The sequence below is a fragment of the Stomoxys calcitrans genome, chromosome 4, assembly GCF_963082655.1.
Source record: "Stomoxys calcitrans chromosome 4, idStoCalc2.1, whole genome shotgun sequence".
NCBI lineage: Eukaryota > Metazoa > Arthropoda > Insecta > Diptera > Muscidae > Stomoxys > Stomoxys calcitrans.
In genome coordinates this window covers 33984141-33994316 of record NC_081555.1, presented here as the reverse complement: position 1 = coordinate 33994316, position 10176 = coordinate 33984141, and positions in this window count along the sequence as shown.

Here is a 10176-nt window from a genome sequence, read left to right as displayed (position 1 = left end):
GTACTGTCGGTGTTAAAGCTTTCCACGAATATAAATCAGATAAAATGTTTTTTGTGTCATTACTATAAGCTTCAAATTTGGTTGAATTTATCATCTTTTTGCTATTGATTACAGCCAAAATCACTTTGAATCGTCTTAGCAAGTGTTCATCAAGACCGGTTATTTTAGATGTCGATACGGGGTCCTCAAAAAACCGCCTTGCCGAGTTGCCATCATTTGTGCTTCCGTATCCGTAAAGAGGTTTATCTATTATAAGTCCCTTTTGTTTAAACTCCAACTGGATTCGATTCTTCTCTTCCTGCCTCATTTTGTGAAGATCTTGGTTGTTTCTAGCAGAGACATCGCGGTTTCCAGGGCTAGTCCGATATTTAAGGTCATACGATAAATGCAAACAATACTCCATGAATCGAATTCTACAGTGCAGGGGCGAAATACCGAAATTGAGCGCATTTTCGTTTACTAAATTTTCATCAGACTTGTCCTCGAATTGCCCATTCTTCTTGCCACAAATATTGCATCTCCAATTGGACATAACGCCAGTTAATGCGTTTGCCACCTTTCCATCGATCATAGTGAGTTGTAGTTGAAACGAAACTTTTATATTTCTTCCCAATTGGTTTATAACAATCATGGGTAATGCAGCAATTTCTTCCTTTATTTCGTTCACCAAAGATCGTGTTGTGTTCCGGTCTTCCTTTGTATACTCAAACCGAATTGGGCGACATAAATATTTTGACCCAGGTGTTCTATTTATCCATATATCTTGAAATGCATTTTCTTTCGATGATGAAGATTGGTCCTTGTACAATCTCATTCTCAATGGTACTAATGATGCCATGAAAATTGATGCGAAGTTGGTATCTATTTCTGTTTGTTGCTTATATTCGGAAAATCCAGATGATCCATCACAACCCCATTTGCTGATCAAAACCACTTCGGAATTATTACATGTGTTCAACTGTTCTTCAGTAAAATTAGAAATAATTCTAACAGCTGTATTTTCAACAAGATCAGCAAGTTTCACTCTTGCTTTTAATTCGTCCACGTATATATTTGATGGCACCATTTTCGTCCTGGTGTTGTACAAAAAAATGACAATGAATTTTTTATGGGTAGGTTTTTTCACATTCATTGATACGGTGGATTTCCTGGGAATTCGACATAGCGAAACAGGTAACATTTGTCTGCATCAAATCTTAACACAAATATATATATATATGCAGGTATATTTCTAGGTTACTTTTTATTCAAAAATCATCAGCTTACATTAAAAATAGATGTAGGTACTATACAAACGCACGCCGATGCGAAGTGTTTTCGCTCTAAAACACATATTTTTATTCCAATTTTTTTAAACTTTGGCAGGAGACCTTTTTTTATTCTAACACATTTGTATTGTAAACCCTGGGCAAATCTATCAATGTTTTAGTGTAGGCCCCATATAAGGTTCCATTTCACAAATAGACATTTTTATATAGAGTTTAATGAAGTGTAAATGAATTTTAGAGTAGATAGAATCCGAGTTGAGAAATGTTTTATACATTGTTGGAAAGGTATGAAAATTTCCTTTACGATAAGGTATGTTGCGTAAATATGGCTATAGTGTGTCATGTGCAATTAGGACAACAAAAACAAAATTTGGGAAATTCGACTTTTTTGAAAAATTGACTTTTTTATTGCCGGTTCCATAAAATGGAATAGAATAGAGATATTTCCATGATTCTTTTTGTGTTTTGTAGAAGAAGTGTTACCAAATAAAAGTTTATTTAACATCTTTGCAATAAAATGTGACGTAATACTTGTTTTTTAGCAATGAATATAGCACTACTTGAAAATTGACTTTTTTCAGTATTTTGATCGCTACGATCTCATTTATGGCTAGGATATGGCGAGACATACCTTAAAATGTTGGGAACATTTTAAGCTTTCATTTAAGTTCAAAAAAAGCGAAAAAATCCCCGTGGAACTTTTTTTCCAGTGAGAAACTTTTGAAGTTTAGTAAAAAAATTGGCCATTTTGGTCTTAAGATAACGGTGTTGTTTGATATCGAAATTAGCCAAATTAGCACTTAAAACTTTTCTTAATACCTCGACTTTGTGAAAATGGAAAGAAATGATAATGCTTTGACGGCCAAAGTTTGCGAAAACTTAAAGGAAATGGGAGTATCTTTTTTGAAAAATTTTGCAATTTTTTGACAAAAAAAAATATTTTTCATATTGAAAACGATGCCATTTTTAAACCGCCAAAGATATTCACGTGATTCCTTTTGTATTTTATGCACACATATGCTGGCATAATTTGTGTGAAGTATGAAGTTTATAGCTTTAAAATTGACGGAGTTATTTAAAAAACACTGAAAAAAACCAAGGCCAAATTTTCATATTTTAAAATTAAACAATTCATAACTCCTTAACAGTACACGATGGCATGGTACTTTATGCATAAGTTTTTTAGATCTTGTCAAGCTCTTTCTCTAGAGTCCTAAATCATGTAAATCGGTTGAGTAGATCAAAAGTTATGGCCCCCAGAAGCTTGGAGAAGTCAAAAGTGGTCAACTTTGACACCCTGTAGCTCACCCTGTATTAAAGATATGGACCAACAACAGCACTTTTCTGAAAGCCTATGTCCTCCTCTACAAATGTCTAGAACATTTTGTATGGCTAAAATCAACAGATAAAAAGTTGTAGACTTATTTCCAATTTTTTTGCCATTTGGCCCACTGTGCGACATGGGAGTGAGGGCAGAAACAACGGAGGATATTTTGGGGCTTTTGACGAAAACTCATTTTCCACAGGATACGAGGGGACTCAGGGAGATACCGGATTCTTGAAATAATGACTTTGAACGAAGGTTTATAATTACCGAATTTATGGTGAAGGAATCCTTGAGAAGTTTCAAGCCATTTAAGTCACCCGGACCCGATGGAATATTTCCGGGGTTACTACAGAAAGAGGCAGACTATCTGGCTCCTCGTCTGGCCAAAATTTTCACAGCGTATCTGAGACTTGCATATACCCCGAAAGCCTGGCAGGAGGCAAGGTTGGTGTTTATACCCAAGCCCGGCAAGCCAAGGCCTAACAGACGCATAAGCTTACGTCCTTTCTACTCAAAACCATGCAAGGTATTGTGGACACCATGATAAAGAGTAGGACATCCAGCGAACTGCTCAAATACAAACAGCATGTCTATGTCAAGGGAAGGTCGGTAGAGACTGCATAAAATAAAAGAATCCTTCGATGCCAAAACATACACCCTGGCGGTATGCATTGGCATCGAGGGGGCTTTTAACAATGTGCGGACCGACACTCTCATACAATCCTTAGACCAGTACCTGGTGGACCCGGTCCTTAGAGACTGGATAAACCATATGCTAAGGAACAGGTGGATAAATTGTGTGTCTTATAGCATAAATATAAGGGAGAAAGTGGCACAGGGCACGCCATAGAGGGGCACTTTATCGCCACTTCTATAGGTGACCACCATAAATGACCTATTACGGATGCTGACTGAGGAGGGATTTGAACCCGTCTTCCTATGCAGAAGGACAAATGGGTCATGCATATGGCATATGACTGGGCTAGAACCAGAGGTCTCAGTGTTAACCCAGAGAAGACTGAAATATGCCTGTTCACGAGGAAGAAGAGGTGGGCCAATTTAAAGCACCACGTTTCCTCAATAAGACGATTTCGATATCTGACAAGGTCAAATACTTAGGGGTGATCTTGGACAGGACACTGAATTGGAGTTTCACATTCAGGAGAGTACTGAGAAGGCTCACAGATGTTGGGCACTATGTAGACGGGCCGTAGGCTCCAAATGGATCCTGAATCCGAGGATAGTCCAGTGGCTCTACAGGAGCGTGATAAGACCAATACTTATGCCTCAGTAGTTTGGTGGTCTGCTATGGAGAAAAAGTACAACATAAGGACCATAAAACAGGTTCAGAGAACATGTTGTCTTGGGATAGGCGGAACGATGAGAACCACGCCCACTAGGGCACTGCAAACTATTCTAGATATCCGACCCATTCGCATACAGATTAAGTGTGAGGCAGCCACTGCGGCTATGAGACTTAAGGCGATGGGAGAATGGATTGAGGATGGGAGCAGCTCATATCATCGCGGTATGATCGAGGCGATGATAGGAAAACTGGAAGGAAGGGGAGGAGGTTCTTATCAGATACCTGAGATGAACCTTGAAGTCGAGTGCGAGGCACTGCTGCCACTGGCATAGTCTTGGGCTGACGGAACCCTAGTATTACTATCTGGAAGGTCATGTTACGCGCATGGATCAAAGTAAGAGGACTGACCATAATACGGTCCTGCAGGCGGAGATCCGGGTGATCACGGAATGCGTATGCGTGAGGTGTGTGATGCGAGCAAGTCATTGAATTGTTTGAGTCAATCCCATGGCAGCGGGTTGTACGTACCGGATTGGCCTGGCGAAGTCCTTCATCGGCAAGGGCTGCCGCCTCAGTGTACAACACACTGCTGCAACAACAACAACATTTGCATGTGGAGGTGGCAATTCTCGTCATGCTTTTATGGGTGAGCAACCTTGTTCCGGTCTAAACCTCCTGCCTAATCTTTTTAACAAAGGCAGCGGTGTTACCAATATTAAGTGTTATTGGGTCGTTTGTATTCAGGAATTTTGCCAGAGCTTGCCCCGAAATATGGTGAGAGTTCGCCTCGCATCATTTAAGTACCTCATATCCTGTCTATTTTGCCTGCCTCACCAGCCATTGCAGTTCTCACATTGGTGGTGGTGTCGATGAGTTCAAAGGTAGATAAAGTGATGCCAGACTATGCTCCATCGTCTTCCTGTTTCATCACTGTTGCATACAAAGTTGACAACTCGGGGAAAATTTAAGTTTTCATGACAAATAACGCAGATCTTCGGCCGAGTTAGCAGAAATCCCGGGTCCTCTATGGCATCTGAATTAAGGCAATATGAATCTTGCCCTACTCGTCTCGCTTCGGTGGAGGTTTATCTGAATGAACTCAATCATTGGTCGTTCAGTAAATGGGTTTCTTGGGAAGGGGATGGTCACATCGTCTGCTCCCTGTTCTTTAGGCTGCATTAAGTTTCCCGTTACTGTACTCCCTGATGTTTCAATATAAAGATCTTTGAATATCTTAGTCTTCCGAATATTTTTATTTGAGGAGCAAAATGAAAACACGTCCTCAATGGTTATAGCCCCTATATAGACCGACCCTGCAATTTTAAATCTTAGGCCCTTTAAAGGCACATTTATTATCCGATTTCGATGAAATTTCAGGGCAATGAGTTGTAGTAGACCACTCGACATCCGTCCCAGATTGGTTTATATTTGGATATAGCTGCCATATATACCGATCTCTCGATTTAAGGCCTTGGGCCCTTAAAAGGCGCATTTATAATCCTAAACAAAAGTTTCCATGAACATTCCATTAAGGAACAGGGAATACTTCTCTCATATCAATGAGTGCAGTCCGATCAAATTAATGCTGATAAAAGGCCTCCTTTTTTATGCCGAGTACCAGCGCCGTGCCACATAGCGACACCACTTGGCAGAAAAGTTTTAACATGGCAGGATACCTCAAAAATGTAGCCAGCAGTAGTAAGGGAATAATCATCGCTGAAAAATTTCTCTGGTGTTCACGCCGCGACGTTTCATGTTTCACTGTCAAACATCTTCAGTTTGGTCTATAATTTAACCATGAAGCGTCTTGCAAACGAACAACGCTTCAAAATTATTGAATTTTCTTATCAAAATGCGTGATCTGTTTTGAAAATTCATAGCGCACTTCTTCCAATTTATGGACGAAGCTCATTTTTGGCTTAATGGGTACGTAAACAAGCAGAATTGTGGATTTTGGAGTGAAAATCAGCCAGAAGCATTGCAAGAGCTACCAGTGCATCCAGAAAAAGTCACAGTTTGGTGCAGTTTATGGGCTGGTGGCATCACTGGACCGTACTTCTTTAAAGATGAACAATTATTAACCTTAATTATGCATTGACCTTTATTTTAATTAAATAGAAACTAATGTTTGATGTCAAAAAGGAAAAAACACTCTACTTCTTCTTTTAGTTTGGTATGTAAAACTATTTCTTAATAACAACTGGTTATTGTCACAGCATCGCCATTGGTTTCGGTTTCCCAGCGTTTGATATTACAACTGCTCCCAAAGCACAACATAGCAATGGCAGCGCTTAGTAATGACATTCAACATCCAACCGCAAATGGAAATAAATCCTCTAAGGTTTAGGCATTGCAAATTTATGAAGGCAAGGAAACAACAAATGGCTAATTATGTGTTAAATGTGCAGTTTCCTGCAAGGAAATGAATTTTATGCAAACGAACATAAATCTTAACCACAAGACATTGAAGGACTTAATTAAATATAGAAAGATGGCAATATTTGCGAGCCAACAATCAACAATTTGAATCTACGTCATTCTCTAAAGACAAAATGTCTATGAAATTTTCCCTAAAGACAAAATTTCTATGAAATTTTCCCTAAAGAGACAAAATTTCTATGAAACTTTCCCTAAAGAGACAAAATTTCTATGAAATTTTACCTAAAGAGACAAAATTTCTATGAAATTTTACCTAAAGAGACAAAATTTCTATAAAATTTTACTTAGAGACAAAATTTCTATAAAATTTTCCCTAAAGACAAAATTTCTATGAAATTTTCCCTAAAGACAAAATTTCTATGAAATTTTCCCTAAAGACCCCTAAGGAGAAAATTTCTAAGGAGAAAATTTCTATGAAATTTTTTATAAAGACAAAATTTCTATGAAATTTTCTCTAAAGAGACAAAAAGACAAAATATCCATACAATTTTCTCTAAAGACAAAATTTCCATAAAATTTTCTCTAAAGGCAAAATTTTCATGAAATTTTCCCTAAAGACAAAATTTCAATGAAATTTTCTCCAAAGACAAAATTTCTATTAAATTCTCCACAAAGAGAAAATTCCTATGAAATTTGCTCTTAAGACAAAATTTTTATTAAAAACAAAATTTCTATAAAATTTTCTCTAAAGACAAAATTTCTATGAAATTTTCCCTAAAGACAAAATTTCTATGAAATTTTTCCTAAAGACAAAATTTCTATGAAATTTTTCATAGAGACAAAATTTTTATGAAATTTTCCCTAAAGAGACAAAATTTCTATGAAATTTTCCCTAAAGAGACAAAATTTCTATGAAATTTTCCCTAAAGAGACAAATTTCTATGAAATTTTCCCTAAAGAGACAAAATTTCTATGAAATTTTCCCTAAAGAGACAAAATTTCTATGAAATTTTCCCTAATGACAAAATTTCTATGAAATTTCTAAAGACAAAATTTCTATGAAATTTTTCCTAGAGACAAAATTTTTATGAAATTTTCCCTAAAGAGACAAAATTTCTATGAAATTTTCCCTAAAGAGACAAAATTTCTATGAAATTTTCCCTAAAGAGACAAATTTCTATGAAATTTTCCCTAAAGAGACAAAATTTCTATGAAATTTTCCCTAAAGAGACAAAATTTCTATGAAATTTTCCCTAATGACAAAATTTCTATGAAATTTCTAAAGACAAAATTTCTATGAAATTTCTAAAGACAAAATTTCTATGAAATTTTCCCTAAAGAGACAAAATTTCTATGAAATTTTCCCTAAAATAGAAATTTTGTCCAAAAACAAAATTTCTATGAAATTTTGTCCAAAAACAAAATTTCTATGAAATTTTCCCTAAAGACAAAATTTCTATGAAATTTTCCCTAAAGACAAAATTTCTATGAAATTTTCCCTAAAGACAAAATTTCTATGAAATTTTCCCTAAAGACAACATTTCTATGAAATTTTCCCTAAAGAGACAAAATTTCTATGAAATTTTCCCTAAAGAGACAAAATTTCTATGAAATTTTCCCTAAAGAGACAAAATTTCTATGAAATTTTCCCTAAAGAGACAAATTTCTATGAAATTTTCCCTAAAGAGACAAAATTTCTATGAAATTTTCCCTAAAGAGACAAAATTTCTATGAAATTTTCCCTAATGACAAAATTTCTATGAAATTTCTAAAGACAAAATTTCTATGAAATTTCTAAAGACAAAATTTCTATGAAATTTTCCCTAAAGAGACAAAATTTCTATGAAATTTTGTCCAAAAACAAAATTTCTATGAAATTTTGTCCAAAAACAAAATTTCTATGAAATTTTCCCTAAAGACAAAATTTCTATGAAATTTTCCCTAAAGACAAAATTTCTATGAAATTTTCCCTAAAGACAAAATTTCTATGAAATTTTCCCTAAAGACAACATTTCTATGAAATTTTCCCTAAAGAGACAAAATTTCTATGAAATTTTCCCTAAAGAGACAAAATTTCAATGAAATTTTTTCCAAAAGACAAAATTTCTATGAAATTTTCACTAAAGACGATTTTCTTACTGTGACGGATATCCTTCAGGGCAGGCTGAGGAAGGTGTCGAGAGGGCGAGGGCCAATGGACTTGGCATGAATCGCAGGAAAACAGATCTGTTGTTGTCCACGAGAAGGAGGAGAAATGACGAGTACAGGGTATGGAGTGGAGCGGCCGCTCTCTTCGAAATTTTCCCTAAAGAGACAAAATTTCTATGAAATTTTCCCTAAAGAGACAAAATTTCTATGAAATTTTCCCTAAAGAGACAAAATTTCTATGAAATTTTCCCTAAAGACAAAATTTCTATGAAATTTTCCCTAAAGAGACAAAATTTCTATGAAATTTTCCCTAAAGAGACATAATTTCTATGAAATTTTCCCTAAAGAGACATAATTTCTATGAAATTTTACCTAAAGACAAAATTTCTATGAAATTTTCCCTAAAGACAAAATTTCTATGAAATTTTCCCTAAAGACAAAATTTCTATGAAATTTTCCCTAAAGAAAAAATTTCTATGAAATTTTCCCTAAAGAAAAAATTTCTATGAAATTTTCCCTAAAGACAAAATTTCTATGAAATTTTCCCTAAAGACAAAATTTATATGAAATTTTCCCTAAGGACAAAATTTCTATGAAATTTTCCTTAAAGAAAAAATTTCTATGAAATTTTCCTTAAAGAAAAAATTTCTATGAAATTTTCCCTAAAGATAAAATTTCTATGAAATTTTCCCTAAAGACAAAATTTCTATGAAATTTTCCCTAAAGACAAAATTTCTATGAAATTTTCCCTAAAGACAAAATTTCTATGAAATTTTCCCTAAAGACAAAATTTCTATGAAATTTTCCCTAAAGACAAAATTTCTATGAAATTTTCCCTAAAGACAAAATTTCTATGAAATTTTCCCTAAAGACAAAATTTCTATGAAATTTTCCCTAAAGACAAAATTTCTATGAAATTTTCCCTAAAGACAAAATTTCTATGAAATTTTCCCTAAAGACAAAATTTCTATGAAATTTTCCATAAAAACAAAATTTCTATGAAATTTTCCCTAAAGACAAAATTTCTATGAAATTTTCCCTAAAGACAAAATTTCTATGAAATTTTCCCTAAAGACAAAATTCCTATGAAATTTTCCCTAAAGACAAAATTTCTATGAAATTTTCCCTAAAGACAAAATTTCTATGAAATTTTGCCTAAAGACAAAATTTCTATGAAAGTTTGCCTAAAGACAAAATTTCTATGAAAGTTTGCCTAAAATTTCTATGAAATTTTGCCTACATACAAAATTTCTATGAAATTTTTCCTAAAGAGGCAAATTTCTATGAAATTTTCCCTAGAGACAAAATTTCTATGAAATTTCTAAAGACAAAATTTCTATGAAATTTTCCCTAATGACAAAATTTCTATGAAATTTTCCCTAGAGACAAAATTTCTATGAAATTTCTAAAGACAAAATTTCTATGAAAGTTTGCCTAAAATTTCTATGAAATTTTGCCTACATACAAAATTTTTGTGAAATTTTGCCTAAAGACAAAATTTCTATGAAATTTTGCCTAAAGACAAAATTTCTATGAAATTTTACCTAAAGAGACAAAATGTCTATGAAATTTTCCCTAAAGAGACAAAGTTTTTATGAAATTTTCCCTCAAGACAAAATTTTTATGAAATTTTCCCTAAAGAGACAAAATTTCCATGAAATTTTTCCTTAAGACAAAATTGTCCCTAAAGACAAAATTTCTATAAAATTTTCTCTAAAGACAAAATTTCTATGAAATTTTATCTAAAG